The sequence below is a fragment of the Hyperolius riggenbachi genome, chromosome 10 (genome assembly GCF_040937935.1).
Source record: "Hyperolius riggenbachi isolate aHypRig1 chromosome 10, aHypRig1.pri, whole genome shotgun sequence".
NCBI classification, from domain to species: Eukaryota; Metazoa; Chordata; class Amphibia; order Anura; family Hyperoliidae; genus Hyperolius; species Hyperolius riggenbachi.
The window spans coordinates 47,792,496-47,815,497 of NC_090655.1; the positions used below are offsets into that span (position 1 = coordinate 47,792,496).

A 23,002-nucleotide genomic window follows, 5' to 3' on the forward strand; every position below is an offset into this window, starting at 1 on the left:
CCCTGCTCTCTGTTTCATTCTTCACTGCTCAGCCTGCTTCTTATCAGCCCTGATATAATCCCTGACTGAGCATTCAGTCTGGCTTTGCTATAATGACTCAGCTGTAATGATTCCTGAGTAGAGCCAGCAGGGGGCAGGCTTGGACTTGAAAAGACATGAGAGAACTCAGACTGAGCTATAAATATTCCTGAGCAAAGCCAGACTGAATGCTCAGTTGGGGATTTTATCAGGGCTGATTAGAAGCAGGCTGAGCAGTGAAGAATGAAACAGAGAGCAGGGTAGGCGTTTTCTCTAATGTTCCCACTGATATATATGGTAAAATACATGAGGGTGCTTCGTCTCTGGTTCCCTTTAACTGTGGACATTGAACAATATCTATTAGTCTAATAAGTTGCCCTCCATTCTACCTCGTGGACTCCTAATTGCTGTAAAATTAATGTGTTTAAACTACTGTGTAATTAGATAACTGTACTGTGTAAAGCTACCTGTCATTAAGATGTGAAGATTTACCAATCATTGCTGTGTTGTTCTTCTGTACTTTGACCTTTTTCACTCAATAAACATCCTGTTTGTTTAAAAAAAAAGTGATCCAATTAATTTTCATAACCTTTTTTTTCCTGTAACTTGTCAAAACGTGTCTAGCAAGGGTCTAGTATACAGTGCAGGAGAGTACTGACGTGTATGCATGTCAATACTGTTCACAGCAAGAGATGGCCGGAACCTCCGATACTTCCGCAAAAGGTTCGGTTCGCGCGAACTTTCGCGAACCGCAATAGACTTCAATGGGGAGGTGAACTTTGAAAAATAGAAACACTTATGCTGGCCACAAAAGTGATGGAAACGATGTTTCAAGGGGTCTAACATCTGAGTTTTTGCATGGATGAGTGGGATAGATGCCAAAAGTCCCGGGAAAAAATCTGGATTTGACGCAAAGCAGCGTTTTAAGGGCAGAAATCACATTGAATGCTAAATTGCAGGCCTAAAGTGCTTTAAAACATCTTGCATGTGTATACATCAATCAGGGAGTGTAATTAGAGTTCTGCTTCACACTGATAGACCAAACTCACTGTGTAATGCACCGCAAAAATGTTTGCGTAGTGACGGCCGTTCTGGACTGCTGCGCACCATGGCGAGAGTGCAGGCCATGGTGGTTTTCAAGCCCATATGGTCGGGCTGAGGTAGCTGAATGACAGAACAACAGTGACTGAGTGTCCAGCTGATCGAATTTGGTCTGTCCACAATAAAGCAACGGCCTTATTATCTTCTTGTATGTAGGTAGGCATAGGTAGGTGCCTCAGTATAGGTAGGTAGGCATAGGTAGGTGTCCCAGTATAGGTAAATAGGCATAGGTAGGTGCCCCAGTAGTTAGCTAGGCATAGGTAGGAGTCCCAGTATAGGTAGGTAGGCATAGGTAGGTGTCCCAGTATAGGTAGATAGGCATAGGTAGGTGCCCCAGTAGTTAGCTAGGCATAGGTAGAAGTCCCAGTATAGGTAGGTAGGCATAGGTAGGTGTCCCAGTATAGGTAGATAGGCATAGGTAGGTGCCCCAGTAGTTAGCTAGGCATAGATAGGAGTCCCAGTATAGGTAGGTAGGCATTGGTAGGTGTCCCAGTATAGGTAGATAGGCATAGGTAGGTGCCCCAGTAGTTAGCTAGGCATAGGTAGGAGTCCCAGTATACGTAGGTAGACATAGGTAGGTGTCCCACTATAGGTAGATATACATAGGTAGGTGCCCCAGTAGTTAGCTAGGCATAGATAGGAGTCCCAGTATAGGTAGGTAGGCATAGGTAGGTGTCCCAGTATAGGTAGATAGGCATAGGTAGGTGCCCCAGTAGTTAGCTAGGCATAGGTAGGAGTCCCAGTATAGGTAGGTAGGCATAAGTAGGTGTCCCAGTATAGGTAGGTAGGCATAGGTATGTGCCATAGTATAGGTAGGTAGGCATAGGTAGGTGCCCTAGTATAGGTAGGTAGGCATGTGTAGGTGTCCCCGTATAGGTAAGTAGGTGCCCCAGTAGTTAGGTAGGCATAGGTAAGTGTCCCAGTATAGATAGTTAGGCAGGGCCTGGCTGGCACAGTAAGAGCAATTACCAAGGTCCAGCTGCAACAGATAGGGCTGTATAATGCAGTGTCAGTGGGCAACACAAAAAAAAAACACATCAAGAGAACATTAGCTCTCAAAAGAGCTGTTGAGGGGTGCTATTTTAGCAATAACAATCAGCCAGGAGCAAGCTAACAAGCCTACAAGAGCCTAACTAATCTTTCCCTATGAGAGTCTGCCAGCAGCTGTCCCTTCACTAATTAATGTAACGAGTGAGTGTAATGGCCAGTGCTGCCTGCCTTATATACAGCGGGGAGTGGCTCCAGGAGAGAGTGTAGCCTAATAAGCTACAATGTGCCTGCTGACTGTGATGTAGAGGGTCAAAGTTGACCCTAATGGTGCACTATGGGGGCGAACCAAACTTCCGGAAAAGTTCGCCTTACATGGCGAACGCGAACCACTGAAAGTTCGCCTGAAACCGCGTTCGGGCCATCTCTACTCACAGCATGTTTTGTATTGACGTGTATAACCATCAATACCGGGCAGCACGGTGGCGTAGTGGTTAGCTCTCTCGCCTTGCAGCGCTGGGTCCCTGGTTCGAATCCCAGCCAGGGCACTATCTGCAAAGAGTTTGTATGTTCTCTCCGTGTCTGCGTGGGTTTCCTCCGGGCACTCCGGTTTCCTCCCACATTCCAAAAACATACAGATAAGTTAATTGGCTCAACTAAAAAAAAAAAAAAAAATTGGCCCTAGACTACAGTACTTACACTACATAATATAGACATATGGCAATGATAGGGATTAGATTGTGAGCTCCTTTGAAGGACAGTTAGTGACAAGATATATATATACACTGTACAGCGCTGTGTAATATGTCGGCGCTATATAAATACTAAATAATAATAATAAAATAAAATAATAATACCGCTAGGGAGGTTAAGAATAGTAACTCAACTTGGAATAACATAATAGTAATGCAAAATTTAAAAGAAAATCGTAATTCATTTAGTATGTAATAGTAATATTTCATAATTTGGCATAATTTGTTGCGTAATTTCGCATATTTTTTTCCCAACTTTACCAGTTAATAGCATAGCCCCCATAATGCTATTGCTACTAAAATTATTGCTACATATGCTAAGGAGAATAGTTGGTACACTAGTCCAGTCAAAGTGAGGTTGGGTGTCACACTCTGCTCTCTGAGCAATGGCTATTTTAGGACACTTCTGTACACATATGATAAGAGATTCTGTTGAAAAGTGGCCATTGTGGTTTGCTACCTTTCCGGATGTATGATTGAAATCTCATTGTGATATGTTAGCCTCCTTCTGCCTAGAGAAGTTCTAATTAATTATATATCTGGAGGGGATCTAGTCGGAGCAGGAAAAAGGGCGCATGCGGCAAATGTACAAATTGGGTGCCGCCATAGGACTCTATACAATTTATCGTTCTTTGGGCCCTGGAGCGGAAATTTGGCGCCCGCTATATATATAGTTTTTTCCTACTTCAAAACATTGATTACCATTTTTTTTATTAACGGTTTATTTTCAAATACCTTTTGTTTTAGTGTTTTGCAACGTTTATGTTAAATATCGTCTCCTGCCCTCACCCTTTTGATGAAAGATCTAGCGATTGTATGGTAAATTTGCTTGCTATTGTTAAAAATCGTCTTATGTAGTAATTTGTCCACTCCAGCCATAGATTGCTAAATATCGTTTTATGATGTTTTTTTGTGAAGAATGATCACTGCAATACATTTTTAAGCAACAATAAAAACCTTATATCTAGTCTGCTGCCCTCCTCCTTTTCATGAAAGCTCTAGGGAATGTAGTCCAGCTGCACAAAGTCCACCAATGTGCGCCTGTGGCCGGGAGCGTTCTGTGCCTGTGCAGTAGTAGAGACAGGAGCCTGACGGATTGCGCACACATGGCTGAGCCGCACATGCACAGTACACGTCGATTAGCAGAAGTACCGGGCCAAATTGCGGAGGATCCAGGCGGCCTGGAAAGACAACAAGGCACCGAGCAGCCTATGTATAACTTTTTTCAATGTGCCCATCTCAGGTTTACTTTAAGTTCATTGTTGACTTTTAACATGATTACAGTTCTGCTTTACAAGAAGTTCCATTGTAGAAGAGTTGCAGAGTATTTCCCCTCTGCGGTACCCAGATTACATAAGGCCAATGCTCTGATATACCGGCACTCTAAGAATAGCAGTATTGTGATATCTGCAGGGGAAGCAGAACAGGAGCTCAAACCATCAAAACAATATCTGTGTCCTGCTGAGCTGATGATGTGCTGCAACTGCTAACTTCGTTTTATTAGAACCAGAGGCATACCTAGAGGGGTACAGGTATGGCTCATGCCATGGGCGCCACAGTACCATGGGCACCATGCCTGCCCCTGTGCTGTGCCACCATGTCTGCCCCCGTGCCCCCCTCCATCACCCTCAAATCAAAATCATTCTGCCATCTGGGGAACATGGCTACTTTATGTATGTAGGGCACACTTCGCTTAGTGTTAGAAAAAAGGACAGAGGGAATAATACAAAAAAGTAACTTCAGCAATATCCTGAGCCAAAAAACACTGGCAACCATAACCCATGTATCCGAGAAAGGATGCTGTTTTTAGAGGGGGGGGGGCATCTATATTACCCAGATACGCCCCTGATTAAAATTTACGGAATTTGAAAATATTGCTTGTCCACGATGCAACATTAAAAACAATTTTCTCTTGTAAGCCAGACATTTATCCAGAACTGCTGAGTTATGCCACAACTACAACCTATACAGTTACACTATCCGGCCTGCTGGCAGCTGTTCCAGCCATCAGTGCAAGCTTTCACGTGGCATGATATGTAATGCATTATGGGTTTTGCTTCTTGGATATGGAAATGATACTTGCAAAATCCTTCAGTCTTAAAGAGCTGAATTTCTAGACTTTTTTCTGCCAGAGGATTATAAGGATGCTCTCCCCACTCCTCCTCCTCCCCCCCCCCCCTCACAGTCAAGAGTAGAGATGGCCCAAACCTTCTATTTTAGGTTCGCGAACCGCAATAGACTTCAATGGGGAGGCAAACTTTAAAAACTAGAAAAATTTATGCTGGCCACAAAAGTGATGGAAAAGATGTTTCAAGGGGTCTAACACCTGTAGGGGGGCATGGCGGAGTGGGATAGATGCCAAAAGTCCCAGGGAAAAATCTGGATTGAATGCAAAGCAGCGTTTTAAGGCCAGAAATCACATTGAATGCTAAATTGCAGGCCTAAAGTGCTTTAAAACATCTTGCATGTGTATACATCAATCAGGGAGTGTAATTAGAGTACTGCTTCACACTGACACACCAAACTCACTGTGTAACGCACCGCAAACAGCTGTTTGCGTAGTGACGGCCGTGCTGGACTGGTGCGCACCATGGCGAGAGTGCAGGCCGTGGAGGTTTTCAAGCCCATATGGTCGCCGGGCTGAGGTAGCTCAATGATAGAAAAACAGTGACTGTCCAGCTGATCAAATTTGGTCTGACCACAATGAAGCAACGACCTTATTATCTTTGGTGTGCAACCCCCCGAGACACTCATATAGCTGGCGGTCATTGCTTCATTGTGATACGCAATCACCTCACCGCAGCAAAGTAATGATCACGAAGGAGAATGGGCACATGTACATGCCTATTGTTTTGTTGTTGCAGCCGCAGTGCAGCCAGAAAAATTAGGCAGGCATGTACACGCACCAGAAACATTATTATAGCAGCCGCTGCTACCGTGATGGTGGTGGCGGAGAAGGCAGTCAAGCGGCCTGCGGGCAGAGGTGCTGTGTGTGGGGACTGACTTAGTCTTCGGGCGGGCAGTAGCCCTCCGGGATCCATGCCTCATTCATTTTGATAAAGGTGAGGTACTAAACACTTTTGTGACTTAGGCGACTTCTCTTCTCAGTGACAATGCCTCCAGCTGTGTTGAAGGTCCTTTCTGACAGGACGCTTGAGGCAAGGCAAGACAGAAGTTGGATGGCAAATTGGGACAGCTCTGGCCACAGGTCAAGCCTGCACACCCAGTAGTCCAAGGGTTCATTGCTGCTCACACTGTCTACATCCACACTTAAGGCCAGGTAGTCGGCTATCTGCCGGTCCAGGTGTTGGTGGAGGGTTGATCCGGAAGTGCTAAGTCGAGGCTTTGGACTAAAGAATGTTCGCATGTCCGACATCACCATGAGATCGCTGGAGCGTCCTGTCCTTGCCTGCGTGGACATGGGAGGAGGATTACTGGCAGTGGTACCTTTATTGCGTTGTGCTGTGACATCACCCTTAAAGGCATTGTAAAGCATAGTTGCCAGCTTGTTCTGCATGTGCTGCATCCTTTCTGCCTTCTGGTGAGTTGGTAACATGTCCGCCACTTTGTGCCTATACCGAGGGTCTAGTAGCGTGGCCACCCAGTACAGCTCATTCCCCTTGAGTTTTTTAATACTGGGGTCCCTCAACAGGCTGGACAGCATGAAAGACAACATCTGCACAAAGTTGGATGCAGACGTACTATCCATCTCTTCTTGCTCTTCCTCAGTGACGTCAGGTAAGTCCTTCTCCTCTTTCCTCCAGCCACGAACAATACCATGGGAACGTTGAGCAGCACAAGCCCCCTGCGACGCCTGCTGCGATTGTTATTCTGCCGCCACCGCCTCCTCCTCCAAAGATACACCTTCCTCATCATCCGAGTCTGACTCCTCTTCCCCATACAACTCTTCCTCCTCCTCCCCCCTCTGTGCTGCCGCAGGTGTTGAGGAAACATCTGATTCTGATGTAAATTGCTCCCACAACTGTTCCTGCCGTAACTGTTCCTCAGTCTACACGCTCCTCCACAGCTCCATCCACCACTCTACGCACGGCACGCTCCAGGAAGTTAGCGTACGGGATCAAGTCGCTGATGGTGCCTTCACTGTGACTCACCAGGTTGGTCACCTCCTCAAACGGCCGCATGAGCCTGCATGCATTTCGCATCAGTGTCCAGTTCGGGGGCCAGAACATCCCCATCTCCCCAGATTGTGTCCTTCTACTGAAATTGTAGAGGTACTGGGTGAAGGCTTTCTCCTGTTCTAGCAGGCGAGAGAACATGACCAGGGTCGAATTCCAGCGAGTCGGGCTATCACATATCAAGCGTCTCACCGGCAAGTTGTTTCTCCGCTGAATGTCCGCAAAGCGTGCCATTGCCGTGTAAGACCACCTGAAATGCCCACACAACTTCCTGGCCTGCTTCAGGACGTCCTCTAAGCCTGGGTACTTTGACACAAATCTTTGAATGACTAGATTCAGCACATGTGCCATGCAGGGTACATGTGTCAGCTTTCCCACATTCAAAGCGGAAAGGAGATTGCTGCCGTTGTCACACACCATGTTGCCGATCTCCCGCTAGTGCGGGGTTAGCCACTGATCCAACTGTTTGTTAAGAGCAGCCAGGAGAGCTGGTCCAGTGTGACTCTCCGCTTTGAGGCAAGACATGTCTAAGATGGCGTGACATCTTTGTACCTGGCATGCAGCATAGGCCCTGGGGAGCTGGCTCTGTGTAGCTGGAGAGGAGATCGCAGCACCAGTAGAGTTGAACTGCCACTCAGCCAAGGAAGAGGAGGAGGATGACAGTGAAGAGGATGTAGCAGGAGGAGAGGAGGTGGCAGGAGGCCTGCCTGCAAGCCGTGGAGGTGTCACAAGTTGGTCTGCTGCACAGCCACGTACTCCCTGCTTGCCATCGGTCACCAGGTTGACCCAATAGGCTGTGTAAGTAATGTAGCGGCCCTGACCGTGCTTGGCAGACCAGGAATCTGTAGTCAGGTGGACCCTTGACCCAACGCTGTGTGCCAGAGATGACACCACTTGCCTCTCAACTTCACGGTACAGTTTGGGTATCGCCTTTTTAGAGAAATAATTGCGGCCTGGTATCTTCTACTGTGGTGTCCCAATGGCCACAAATTTAAGGAAGGCCTCAGAGTCCACCAGCTTGTATGGTAACAGCTGGCGAGCTAACAGTTCCGCCACGCCAGCTGTCAGATGCCAGGCAAGGGGGTGACTGGCAGAAATTGGCTTCTTCCGCTCAAAGATTTCCTTCACGGACACCTGGTTGCTGTGGGCAGAGGAGCAGGAAGCGCTCAAGGGCAGAGGCGGAGTGAAGGAGGGTGGCTGTGAAGGTGCAATGGAGAAAGCGGCTGAAGATGCTGCACCTGAAGGAGGAAGTGGAGAGGGAGGGTGGCTTTTCTTTTGTGTGCTGCTTTTGCTCAGCTCTTCCCATTGCAGTTTGTGCTTTTTCTCCACGTGCCTTCGTAAGGCAGTTGTCCCTACGTGGGTGTTGGCCTTTCCAAGGCTCAATTTTTGGAGGCAGAGACAACAGATGGCATTGCTCCGATCTGAGGCAGACACATGAAAAAATTTCCACACCGCTGATCCCCCCTGGGATGATGGCACTATGGTGGCCTCTGCAGCTGACGTTGAAGGGCATGTTGGCTGGCTGTACATAGGTGGCGATACATGGCGCCGGACACTGCCACCAGCTGTTTCTGACGATGAGCTCCCCCTGCTTCTTTCAGCAACTCGTCTCCCCCTACTCCTCTCTGACTCCCCCTCTGAACTGCCCCCTGTTCATCTCCTCTATTGGAAACATAGGTGGGATCCGTATCATCGTCATCATCATAATCATCCTGCCCAGCTTTGCTGCCTCAGACACCTCTAGAACTGCACTAACAGCAGGTACATCATCATCTTCACACGTTACGTCCATAGTGTCGCCGCCTAACTGAGACATATGAGGTGGTGTAACTTGCTTAGGGCCTTCATCTGGTTGTAACAATAATGGCTGTGAATGACTTAATTCCCCACCAATTAACTCCTGCGAAGTGTCAAATGCAATGGATGTGGTGCTTGTAGTAGCGCTGGCGGCTGCGAAAGATGAGGTGTTCTGTGTTAAATAGTCAACCACGTCCTGACAATCTTGGTAGTTGATGGGACGTGCCTTCTTCTGAGCACTGTACTTTGGTTGAGGGCCGCACGAAATCACATCAACATGACCTCGCACAGACCTGCTGGGTGGCCTTCCTCTGGGTCTGCCTCTACCTCTGCCTGTTTTGTCCATTGTGTCCATATCGGGGGGATGAAGTGAAAGGTATGCACTGACTTGACTAATACAATGTGCAGTCACACAGGTGCAGTTAACAGGTATCCACGGAGTGCTATATCACACTGCGTGCACTCACGCAGGTAGGTGGGTGCACTGAACACAACAGGTAGGTATATGCAGTGATGGGTATTACAATGTGCACCTGTCACACACAGACAGGTAGCGGGCAGGCACAATGACACTGCATGCACTCAACTCACATAGGTAGGTGGGTGCACTGTGAACAACAGGTAGGTAGGTATATGCAGTAATGGGTATTACAATGTGCACCTGTCACACACAGACAGGTAGCGGACAGGCACAGTGGCACTGCATGCGCTCACGTAGGTAGGTGGGTGCACTGTGAACAACAGATAGGTAGGTAGGTATATGCAGTACTGGGTATTACAATGTGCACCTGTCACACACAGACAGGTAGCGGACAGGCACAGTGACACTGCGTGCGCTCAACTCACGTAGGTAGGTAGGTGGGTGCACTGTGAACAACATGTAGGTAGGTATATGCAGTGATGGGTATTACAATGTGCACCTGTCACACACACAGGTAGTCACTGAATGTGCTGAGCCTGGCTGGCAGTGGCACACACAGTATGAATTATCAAGGGTGTCTATGCAACACAAGTGTCAATGGGACACACAGAAAAAAAAATAGATTACAAGAACAAGATTAGCTCTCAAAAGAGCTGTTGTGGGGTGCTATTTTAGCAATAAGAATCATCAAGGAGCAAGCTAAGAAGCCTACAAGAGCCTAACTAATCTTTCCCTATGAGAGAGTCTGCAGCAGCTGTCCCTTCTCTATTTACTACAGGCACACGAGTGAGTGTAATGGCCGGCGGTGCCTGCCTTTTATAAGGGGGGGAGTGGCTCCAGGAGGGTGTGTAGCCTGATTGGCTACAATGTGCCTGCTGACTGTGATGTAGAGGGTCAAAGTTGACCCTAATGGTGCACTACGGGGGCAAACCGAACCTCCGGAAAAATTTGCCAGCGAACCGTTCGGGCCATCTCTAGTCAAGAGTAAATACCTTGTGGTTTCATTGTTTGTTTTATAAAGTGGGATAAAAAATACTTACCCGCACTGTGTGGCAATCACTCGACATATGAAGTCTGGCAATCACCCCACCAGACCTGTCTGGTCCCAAAAATGATAAATGTATGTTGTGAGTTTCAGTGTTCAAGAAATGCTTTATAAACGTGTAATAATAATAAATTATGAGTGTAAAATAACAGTAATTTTCTGTCCCTCTCATGTCAGTGATAAGAGCGCTACTGACTCTCTATGAAAATCTGGCATTGCTGACTCAGATATTTGCTACTGGGGAAGAACAGATGGTGGTTTAGTGTTATGGTTGACTGCGCTGGAGACCAGGGGAGAAAATTATAATGAGGAAGCAGGACAAATCTCTTACTTTCAGATGTTTATTCACACACAGCTGTCAGCCAAGTTGATTCCCACTTCAGTGGCTGGATAAGTGTAATGGTTAAAGTGTACCTGAAATGGAAAAAAAAAATTATACATACCTGGGGCTTCCTCAAGCCCCTTCAGGCTCATTGGTTCCTCGCCGTCCTCCTCCGCCATCTGGATCCTCCGCTAGGTGGCCTGGTAATTCAGCCAGTGGCCACAAGTGCAGTGCAGCCGCAGACATTCACATTGCTAAGAGCATTCTGCACCTGTGCAGTAGTACTGCGCAGGCACAGAACGCTCCCAGGGTTGTGAGCGCAATGGGAGATGCACGTGTGGCTGAGCCGCGCCTGCGAGGTCCCCCCCTCGACTGGCTGAATTTCCAGGCCTGTAGCAGAGAAGAAAAGCAGGTCCGGTACCAGTCGCAATGCTTCAGTGAATTTTTATTCCAATAGGTACAGTAAAGTTACATGGAGGTACAGAAAGGACAGCCGTTTCGCAGGTTTCCCCGCTTCGTCAGAGGCCAATAGTGGGGTACACACATCAAAACTCCAAATATATATACCATAAAGCTATCTATACACTCACCCCCAATTCGTTTGATTGGCTCCCAGCGAGCCACGGCATTGTGGAACATGCCCCTTCCAGGTACTCCCACTCACCGCCGCCGCCAATCACAGAGGGAGCAAGGTTGGCCAATCGCGGCTGAGAACTGTCAGTCACGTGCAGCCGCCCATAGGATTTGCTCAGAATCGAAAGGGGAGGAGTGGAGGAACGGCTATCCGGTTACCTAGGTGACCACAACGCGCCAGGCGCACATCCTATAACAACGCGCTAAAAGCAGATAATTATCTGCATAAACACCCGCCGGATAGTCAGTCCATCTCCAGTGGATACCTCAGCTGGATGGTACACACGGTGAGAGTGATCCCAAGAGACAATATGTAAAAACGTTACACAGCCACAATCTAAACCCATAAACACGCCCATTCTGGTACGTCATAAGGCTTAACAGCCACTCAGGGACCTAGCTTTTGCTATTATCAATGCTGTCATATCTCATAGGGACATCCTCGCATCATGATCAGCTGACAATAGATCAATAAAGTCTGCAATTGAAGGTCTCACGTTTCCATGACAACATAATACGCTAACATGTAGAAATGTAGCATTTAGTGGTTGCATCCGCTTACCACTCCGTCAATGTCACGCTATGATAACGTGGCCATCTGCAAGGAGTTTTCTGTGTCACCCTAGGAACAATAAACAAAACAACAAACAATTAAAAACAATTGTAATATAAAAGCAATTGTAATATAAAAACAAAGTACATAACAACGAGGCAGAATACAAGTGAGGCAATTCATTACTAGAGAATTTATATAGGCAATTATTGCCCTTAGAGAACTTAGCAAAGTAATATGTTACAAACTAATCATTTCTTAATATTGCTCCAGAAAACACCATAATTCATTTCTTTCATTGAGACCCAGGCGTCCGCAAGCTTTTGTGAGGGAAATTAATTTAGCCTCCTCCTGTCTCAGCACTCTCTCCCAATCTCCCCCCCTTCTTGGGGAATCAACCACTTTGAGACCCGTGAATCTTAAAGGTGCAGTTACATCACTATGGTCATCTAAAATATGCTGGATTAAACGACCTGCTCCTTTTCTTATATCTTATATTTAGGGAATTTACATATTCTTGGAAGCGTGTACACATTTGTCTAGTTGTCATTCCGATATAATATTGGTTACAAGGACATAGGATTGCATACACTACATATTTAGACTGACAGTGGCTGAAATCCCTAATTGGGATTGTTACACCGCCGAGTATGATTCTCTTACCCGGTATAAAATTGGTGCAGTGGTTACAATTTCCACATTTAAAACATCCAATCGGTCGTGCAAGTGTTAACCAATCCCTCTGTTTAATGTCCCTGCATTCACTACGTACCAACATATCACCAATGGTTTGGGCCTTACGGAAAGTAATCAATGGTTTTTGGGTTAGAATTTTTTCATAGGCAGTATTCCCTCTCAAATCACTCCAATTTTTGTGAATGAAGGGTTGCATTTTTTTAGCCATTGGTGAATATTCAAAAATAAAGGGTACAACCATCCCTGAATCCTCCTGTATCCCTTCTTCCAGTTTTCTCTTTTTACCCTTCCTTTTCAATAAATCAATTCTAGATCGTGAATCTTCCTTTTTGAAGGCCTCCGCCACCAAAGGTAGAGGGTAACCTCTGGACAGGAATCTTAGGCCCAGATCATAACTCAGTTTCACAAAGTCCGACTTTCTACTATTATTCCTTTTTAGCTTGACAAATTGGCTGTAGGGAATAGAGTTTTTAAAGTGGTCAGGGTGATAACTGGAATACAATAAGATACTGTTAGTAGCTGTGGGTTTTCTGTACCCCTTGGTTATCAGTTCAGTCTCCTCTACTACAATAGTGAGATCAAGGAATTCCATTTTATCCCTTCCCCACACGCCAGTAAAACGCATATTAAATTCATTAATATTCATCCAGTCAATAAAGTTGTTAAACTCCAACTCTCCACCTTGCCATATCAACAACACATCGTCCATGTATCTTAGCCAGGACTTAATCAAGTGGCGACAGGGATTCGCATTTTGGAATATGCAGCGGTCTTCCCAACCTGCCAAAAAGATATTAGCAAAGGTTGGGGCCACCGAGGTCCCCATTGCCACACCCGAGGCCTGTCTATACCAGCAGTCCTGAAAAAGAAAGGCATTATGTGACAATATAAAGTACAGACAATCACAGATATATGTTGCCCAATCCTCATCTTTACCCCTTTTGGTCAGGAAGTCTTTTACCACCTCAACACCTAGTCTTTGGGGTATTCTTGTGTAAAGGCTTTCTACATCTACCGATGCCAGTCTATAATTTTCGTGCCATTCCAAATTGGCCAACCTTGCTTCCTCTGTGATTGGCAGCGGCGGTGAGTGGGAGTATCCAGAAGGGGCGTGTTCCACAATGCCGCGGCGCGCTGGGAGCCGATCAAATGAATTCAGGGTGAGTGTATGGATAGCTTTATGGTATATATATTGGGAGTTTTGATGTGTGTACCCCACAATTGGCCTCTGACGAAGCGGGGGAACCTGCGAAACAGCTGTCAGGCCGTCCTTTCTGTACCTCCATGTAACCTTACTGTACCTATTGGAATAAAAATTCACTAAAGCATTGCGACTGGTGCCGGACCTGCTTTTCTTCTCTGCTACAATTGTGATATCTTCACCAGGTAGAGAGCACAGTCTGCTCGGTTGTTTCCAATTGCAATTTTCAGCATTATCGAGTGCCAGTCAATTGTACTCTTCTATTGCTTTATATTGAATTTTCAGGCCACCTAGTGGAGGATCCAAGCATAGGAGGAAGAATGCGAGGGACCGATGAGCCTGCAGGGGGCTGCAGGAATCCCCAGGTATGTATATATTTTTTGATCTCAGGTTTACTTTAAAGGAGTTATCAGTCAAAATCTAAAAAATGAGCTTTACTCACCTGCGGCTGACCGCTCCGTTCTCTGCCGCCGTCCTGGTCTCGGTGCACGGTGCAGAGGCCGACCCCGAGGTCGTCCTCACTGCGCCTGCGCAAACCGTTGCTGTCTATTGCGCCTATGCAGTAAGCCGCGTACAACATGGGTTTGATTTTGGCTGATAACTCCATTAAGGGCTCTGCCTCTGACACAGGATATCTGGGTTCAAATCTTGGCTCTTTCTGTTCAGTAAACCAGCACCTATTCAGTAAGGAGTAAGGGCTAGTAAGGAGACCGTGGGCTAGACTCCCTAACACTGCTACTGCCTACAGAGTGCGCCCTAGTCGCTGCAGCTCAAGCGCTTTGAGTCCGCCAGGAGAAAAGCGCAATATAAATGTTATTTGTTTTGTCAGTTGAAAATTTGCTACTTTTACCTTTATGCTTTACAGCAGCCCAGTCTTGAGTTATTGGAGCCCTTTTAAAATGAGTCTGTTGCATCGCAAAAGGATCGCCATGAAACGTAGCCAAAAAGTCGTATCGCAAGGCAACGTTGTGGTGCAACCGTACAGAGAAGCATATTGCATAAGGAAAGTATGCCTTGCTGCCACTGTAAACGCTCACATTACAGGGTGGGAGTTAATAAGCAACATTGGGGTTAATTCACTTGACAGGCAGCCATATTTGCCAATCAGAATGCGGGTATCACATCATTTAAAGTGACTGGACCCGAAGGGGCTCAGGGCAGGACGAGTGGAGCGTTTGTTATTGGCACGGAGCGGGTGTAAGTTACCAGTGGTAGTGCAGCATAGCGTATGCTCAGCACCCGCTAATCTGATTGTACTTAATTATGCACTCCACGCTCCTACTGGCGCTGCAATAATTGCGCTCGTAACTGTAATTTACTTGCGCTGTTTGGCAGCGCTATTGTGAATCAACCCCATTCTTACTTCAGTATGGAGGTTTAAGAGATTAAGATTTATTGGACACCAAAAACAAACAATGCGTTTCACCTGCTCCTTCAGGTTAATAACACAGTGTCTTTTTATTTTTTTCCCCAAACTCAGCTATCCCCACCGGGTTATATCCTGATTGTCTTAAGGCATAAGCCTTATATGTCAGGTACTGTTTGCATCATTGTTTGAGAAAAAAAGATAAAACACAGTACCATTAAAAATAAGTGAATGATTAACCCGCACCTCCCCTTATACCACCATACCTACCCCATACAATATTCATAGTCCAACCATACTTCACTTTCATACCCCAAGTAGGCTAGGTTATATTAGGCCATAGTCACAATGGTCCCTTGTACCATTTTGTCTTGTCCCCTATTACTTATCCCCACTAATAATGAGGAGTTTGTAATAGGTTCTCTGGTTGTCATCTTCTATTTCCAGTCCTTTACCCTTTAAAAAAAATAATAATAATAATATTATATATATATATATATATACTAGCTGGACGCCCGGCGTTGCCCGGGTATGGATTTGGCTAGTGTCGGCTCTGCCCACTTTTCCTAACCCTAACACACAGTGACCAAGTATGTGAGCTTTGCGGTCTTTGGCATCAATAATTTGCAATGAAATAAAATTAATCTGATTGGATGTGGCTCCACCCCTTTTCTGAATTTGAACCCCAATCACCCAATGGACAACTGTACCAGGTACAGGTGATTAACAGTGCAAGAATAGCAGCAATAAAATTTTCCCCTTAAAAATCAATAGGTGGATTTTGATTGGCTTTTATAGGCTCCACCCACTTTTCTGAATATTAATCCCAGTCACCCAGTGGCCAACTGTGCAAAGTTTGAGAACCCTACCATTAACAGTGTAAGAATGGCTGCAGTTTACATTTGCGCAATGAAATTTGTATTTTTCTCCACCCACTTATTTCCTAACATTGTTCAGGTATGTATTTGGCTGGTGTTGGCTCCGCCTACTATTTCTAACCCTAACACACAATTACTCAATAACCAAGTTTGTCAGCTTTGCGGTCTTTGGCATCAATAATTTGCATTGAGATTAAACAAATCTGATTGGCTGTTTGTGGCTCCACCCCTTTTGCCATTAACAGTGCAAGAATGGTAGCAATTACATATTCCCCTTGAAAATCAATACGTGAATTTTGATTTGCTTTTGTAGGCTCCACCCACTTCTCTGAATATTAATCCCAGTCACCCAGTGACCAATTGTGCAAAGTTTGAGAACCCTACCATTAAAAGTGTAAGAATCGCTGCAGTTTACATTTTCTTAGTGAAATTTGCATTTGTCTCCGTCTACTGATGACCCGGCATTGCCCGATTATGTATTTTGCAGGTGCTGGCTGTGCCCACTTTTCCTAACCCTAACACACAATTAATCAATTACTCAATGACCAAGTTTGTAAGCTTTGCGGTCTTTGGCATCAATAACCTGCATTAAAATGAAACAAATCATATTGGCTGTTTGTGGCTCCACCCCCTTTTATAAATTTAAGCCCCAGTCACCCAATGATCAACTGTTCCAGGTTTGAGGCTTGTGCCATTAACAGTGCAAGAATGGCAGCAATGAAATATTCCCCTGAAAAATCAATAGGTAATTTTTTATTGCCTTTTGTAGGCTCCACCCACTTTTCTGAATATTAACCCCAGTCACCCAGTAACCAACTGTGCAAAGTTTGAGAACCCTACCATTAACAGTGTAAGAATGGCTGCTGTTTACATTTTCCCAGTAAAATTTGTATTTGTCTCCGCCCACTTACGACCCGGCGTTGCCCGCTTATGTATTTGGCTGGTGTTGGCTGTGCCCACTTTTCTAACCCTCACACACAATGAATCAATTACTCAATTACCAAGTTTGTGAGCTTTGCAGTGTTTGGCATCATTAATTTGCATTGGAATGAAACAAATCTAATTGGCTGTTTGTGGCTCCACCCCTTTTCTGAAATTGAACCCTAGTCACCCAATGATCAACTCTACCAGGTTTGAGGCTTGTGCCATTAACAGTGCAAGAATGGCAGCAATGTAAATATTCCCCTTGAAAATCAATAGGTTAATTTTGATTGTCTTTTATAGACTCCACCCACTTTTCTGAATATTAATCCCAGTCACCCAGTAACCAACTGTGCAAAGTTTGAGAACCCTAGCATTAACAGTGTAAGAATGGCTGCTGTTTACATTTTCCCAGTAAAATTTGTATTTGTCTCCGCCCACTTATGACTCAGCGTTGCCCTTTTATGTATTTGGCTGGTGTTGGCTGTGCCTACTTTTCTAACCCTAACACACAATTAATCAATTACCAAGTTTGTGATCTTTGCGGTGTTTGGCATCAATAATGTGCATTGAAATGAAACAAATTTAACTAGTTGTTTGTGGCTCCTCCCCCTTTCTGAAATTGAACCCTAGTCACCCAATGATCAACTGTACCAGGTTTGAGGCTTGCGCCATTAACAGTGCAACACCTTTCCGAATATTAATCCCAGTCACCCAGCGACCAACTGTGCAAAGTTTGAGAACCCTACCATTAACAGTGTAAAAATGGCTGCAGTTTACATTTTCCAGTGAAATTTGTATTTGTCTCCGCCCCTTTTTGGTTATGGGAATAAAAAGTATCCTATACTTTATTCCAGGTAATGTACTATGTGTGTACCAAATTTCATTCTAATCCATTCAGCCATTTTTGCGTGATCGAGTAACAAACATCCAAACATCTAAACAGCCAAACATCCAAACTTTTCCATTTATTATATTAGTAGGATATATACAGGGCTGTGGAGTCGGTACAAAAATCCACCGACTCCGACTCCTCAGTTTAGGATTCCACCGACTCCGACTCCTCTAATTTGCATATTACAATCTTGTTGATTGAAAGTATGTAACATGAAATTTGTCTCTTAACTGCCAAAGCTTAGGAATTTTAAAAGACAACTGAAGTGAGAAGGACATGGAGACTGCCATATTTATTCCCTTTAGTCATAGACTAAAACTAGTCCTTAGTAAGAGTACTTGTAAAAGGTACAGACCGGAACAAAGAACATCTATCAGGCCCTAGGTAATGTAGCTGTGGGTACATGTAATAATGATGTGCAGGTACTCTGCAGGGGAATAAGGGGATTCTTCCTCTATTACACATTCTTCATGCACAATCTGAACCAGGTTTATGGGTGATAGACAACACCTTTGTGTTCAATGTGCACAACATTCTCATTGGATTCCCTGCAGCTCTGTGGAGACTGGAGAGTGCATATGTAGAGTATAGTAGTACTGTGTAACAAAGTAAACCTGAGACAGATGAAATCAAAGCTCCATACACACCCGCCCCCCCCCCCCCAGGCCAACCAGCCCCCCGCCGCCACCCGGACCCCCCACCACGAGCCCAGGCACCCGAGCCAGCCTGGCACAGCGCGCACGCACACACCCTACCACCGAGAGCGCACTACACCCGTGCAGCACTATTGCGCAGGTGCAGAACGCCCCCGGCCGCGGAAGCAGCACGCGACCGAACCGCGCCGACCGGCCGAATCACCAGGACCCACAGCAGAAAACCCAGGCGGTGGAGGCGGACATCAAGGGACCGACCAGCCCGAAGGGGGCCGGAAGAAGCCCCTGGCATGCACAAAACCCCTCTCTCCACCCCCCTCAGGTACCATTTAATTAGTAGTCACCAAACCAAATTTTAACAACATATACAGTATAACACAGTGTCTAAGGATAAACATGCAGAATTGTGAAGTGCTGCACACCATGGTACGATTTTATAAATTGGTAATTGCAGCAACTGCAGCTCTTTTTGTGCTTTTGTAAAGTAAAAAACATAACACATGCGATTTTCATTGCGTTTTTAGGTCAACAATTCCAGGAAACCTTGCAACAGGAAAAGATGGCCTCAGCAAAAATTGCAATCACATCCCAATTCCCAAACGCACAAAAAAATCGCAAGTAGAATTTTCATTAAAAAATGCAACCTCATCACGTTTGGCAGGTAGGGGACCAGAGTTCAGCTGCGGGTTTAGAGCACTTGTGAGGGGTGGTAGGCCAGAGTGAAATGGTGAGTTTTGAGGGCCTTCTTGAAGATGTTGAAGGAGGGGGCTGCCCTAATGGGTGGAAGTAGGAAGTTCCATAGTGTTGGAGCAGCTCTTGAGAAGTCCTGGAGGCGTGCACGGGACTGGGTGATGCGGGGGATGGTCAGGTGAAGTTAATTGGAGGAACGGAGTGAGCAGCTAGGTGTGCATCTCTGAGTAAGATCGGAAATGTAGGTTGGGCAGGTTTTTTGGACAGATTTGTAGGTCAGACACAGTATCTTGAATCTGGACTTGATAGGAAGCCAGTGGAGGGATTCACAGAGCTGCATCCCCATGGTGGATCGATGGGAGGAGTGGATAATTCTGGCTCCCGCATTCATGATGGTGTACAGGCAGTTATTGACAGAGGTGTGCAGCAGAACCTTACCTGCGTCGGCTCAATATAAGGGATGGTCAATGAGAGATGCAAAGAATTCCAAGTTGATGCAGTTATGCAAACACTTTATGCAAATATATGCAGCTTGAAAACAGACCAATAGAATGAAGGCAGGGTAGTGTTCAATTGGTCCATTTTCAAGCTGCATACAGCTGCATACAGAATTTAGTGACAGTAAACTTGTGACTGCTACAGTTCTTGACTTGTAAGGCCCCTAAAGAGCTGGGGCCCTGAGAAATTCTGTGACCTGCCAAAAAAAAAAACAGACTGGCACCTCTCCAGTAGAGATGGCTCAGCCTTGGAGAACTCATGGAGAAGCACATGATCAGCTTGATCAGCTGATATATTTGTAAACCTCTGATTTGCTGAGATGACTTCCTGGTTTAACACATGATCATGACCAGCAAATCAGAACCTTACAAATCTATCAGCTGATCAAACTGATCATGTTATCATACATTTCCTCATTAATCTCCAGATATTATCCATCCTGGAACCTTCACTTCTCCCAAGAGACGCTCTTATTATCCAGCTTGATCACCTCCTCTCAATCTCGTGTCCAGGACTTCTCACTAATGTCACCTCTCCCTTGGAACTCTTTCCCACAGCCTATCCTTCATGCTCCAAGCTTGAAAATTGTCAAACCTACTCTCAAGACACACCTTTTCAGACAAGCTTATAATTTGTTATAGCTAGAATTTAAAGAGAATCTGTATTGTTAAAATCGCACAAAAGTAAACATACCAGTGCGTTAGGGGACATCTCCTATTACCCTCTGACACAATTTTGCCGCTCCTCGCCGCATTAAAAGTGGTTAAAAACAGTTTTAAAAAGTTTGTTTATAAACAAACAAAATGGCCACCAAAACAGGAAGTAGGTTGATGTACAGTATGTCCACACATAGAAAATACATCCATACACAAGCAGGCTGTATACAGCCTTCCTTTTGAATCTCAAGAGATCATTTGTGTGTTTCTTTCCCCCTGTTCTCATGCACTGAAGTTTCAGGCTGCTTGTTTCTTCCTGCAAACAGCTTTGCCCTTGTCTGTAATTCTTCAGTATGTGAAAGCCCAGCCAGCTCAGAGGACGATTTATCCAGCTTGTAAAAGATAAGAGAGAAGAGAGAAGCTGCTCTAATCCTAATAACACACAGGCAGTGTGCATACAGGGGCCTGGAAGAAGAAGTTCATAGCAGAACCACAACACTGAAGAACTTGGCAGCCTTCCAGACACAGGCTGACAAGTCTGACAGGGGAAAGATACATTGATTTATTACAGAGACAGTGATAGTATAAAGTGCTGCAGTAAGCCAGAACACATTAGAATAGCTTTTTGAACTTGTAGGATGATCAAAAACAGGATGCAATTTTTGTTACGGAGTCTCTTTAAAGCTCACTGCCTCATCTGCTAACTCCTTTCACTACTCCCCCAGTGTCTCAACCCCACTACCCTCTAGAGTCTAGATTGTAAGATTGTAAGCTTACAAGGGCAGGGACTTCCCCTTTCGCTTCCTGTTTATGTGCAATTTATCAAATGAACATCTATCAGTATTGGTGATGTTATTCAAACTACACTTAGACTGTATGTATCGGTACTTGTGTCACCGGTTGTCCTGATTGTACTGTATGCTGAACAGCTCGTGAATCTATGCTCCCCATTGTTGTATGTTTTGTACGTTGTACAGCAACACTGAATATGTTGACGCTCTATAAAAATAATTATATTATATACTGTATATTAAAAGCATACCTCCCAACTTTTGAGATAAGAAAGAGGGACACTTAAGCCACGCCCCTGGCACACCCCTAATCACGCCCCCTGACACACACTTAGTCATGCATGCCATGGAGATTTCAGAAACTATCTGCACGAATTTGTATGATCTCCCCTGTGTGGGTTTCCTCTGGGCACTTCTATTTCCTCCCACATCCCCAAAACATACAGAAAAGTTAATTGGCTTCCCCCTAAATTGGCCTAGGCCTTGTTCCCATTGCGTTCTGCTCGCGTGTCCGTTCGCAATTTTGTTAAGGTGATTTTTTTCTGATTTCTGTGCGTTGGACGGTTTTGTTAAGCGCTTTTGCAGAACGATTGCGTTTTTTTCATTCCTGACGTCAGTCAGGAAGTGAACTCTGTATTTATTCTTAAAAACGCCCACGCAATCGCTGCACAAAGCGATTTTGTGAGCGTTTCGCGTTTTTCCTATACCTTCCATTGAGGCGGAATCGCCTCAAAAATGGCCCATGCACCGCTAATCTGAGCGGATCGGAAACAAACCGCTCAGATGTGAACTTTGTCACATAGAGAATCATTGCACAAGCGCTTTCAGAGCAATTTTGAAAATCGTCAGCGCTTAAAAAAAATCTCAAAAACGCCCCTAGTGTGAACAGCCCTGACTGACTATGATACACACACTGAACGTTACGTACATAGATATATGACTCTGGTAGGGATTAGATTGTGAGCCCTTCTGAGGGACAGTTAAAAGGATACTGTAGGGGGTCGGGGGAATACTGTAGGGGGGGTCGGGGGAAAATGAGTTGAACTTACCCGGAGCTTCTAATGGTCCCCCACAGACATCCTGTGCCCGTGCAGCTACTCACTGATGCTCCACCCCCAGTTCACTTCTGGAATTTCAGACTTTAAAGTCTGAAAACCACTGCGCCTGCGTTGCCATGTCCTTGCTCCTGCTGATGTCACCAGGAGCGTACTGCGCCGGCACAGACCATACTGGGCCTGCGCAGTACGCTCCTGGTGACATCAACGGGAGCGAGGACACGGCAATGCAGGCGCAGTGGTTTGCAGACTTTAAAGTCTGAAATTCCAGAAGTGAACCGGAGGCGGGGCCGGAGCATCGTGAGTGGCTGTGCGGGCACAGGATGTCTGCGGGGGACCATTAGAAGCCCTGGATAAGTTCAACTCATTCCCCCCCCCCCCCCCCTCCCCACAGTATTCCTTTAAGTGACAATATATAAACACTAAATAATACAATTACTAAATGTTGTTTTAGAATTTAAGCCACGCTGGTCCATTATCGTTCATATTAACATTTGAAAATAGGAAATATATCAATTTAAAGGATTGGAATAAAGTTTATAGTCAAAACTTATTTTTTTTTCAGAAGACAAATATGTATATTTGCATATATATGAGTATACATACATAAGTCCTGAAAAAAGAAAGGGAAAGGGAGTTTGGGATACGAAAGAGAGACAGTTGGAAACTGGGACAGCTACTGCACACAGAATGCAAGTGAGGACAGAGGGAGGTGGGAATAGTCTGACTCTGAGGAAGGATCTCTCTGTTAGTCCTCACCTCCCCTTAGCGTACAGCGCCCCCACAGGTGTCCAGAGACACTGCCCTGTAACGTCATGCACACTTCCAAACCGTGCGGGCAGACGTTCGCCATGTTTAGTGCTGGCAGACGGTATGCTGACGTCACGCGGCAGTCTCTTCAGAGAACAAAGCGGCCAATGGCGAACCTTGCCGCAGT

General features: G+C 45.5%; 1 long non-coding RNA gene across 1 annotated transcript; it reads right to left on the reverse strand.

The window, feature by feature from the left end:
• Window positions 1-3,828: 3,828 nt before the first annotated feature.
• Window positions 3,829-22,976, reverse strand: LOC137536249 (uncharacterized). Its single transcript, XR_011024547.1, has 3 exons — window positions 22,825-22,976; window positions 11,775-11,834; window positions 3,829-4,039 (listed from the first exon to the last, which is right to left on the reverse strand). It is a non-coding gene; the product is annotated as an uncharacterized lncRNA (long non-coding RNA).
• Window positions 22,977-23,002: the final 26 nt, after the last annotated feature.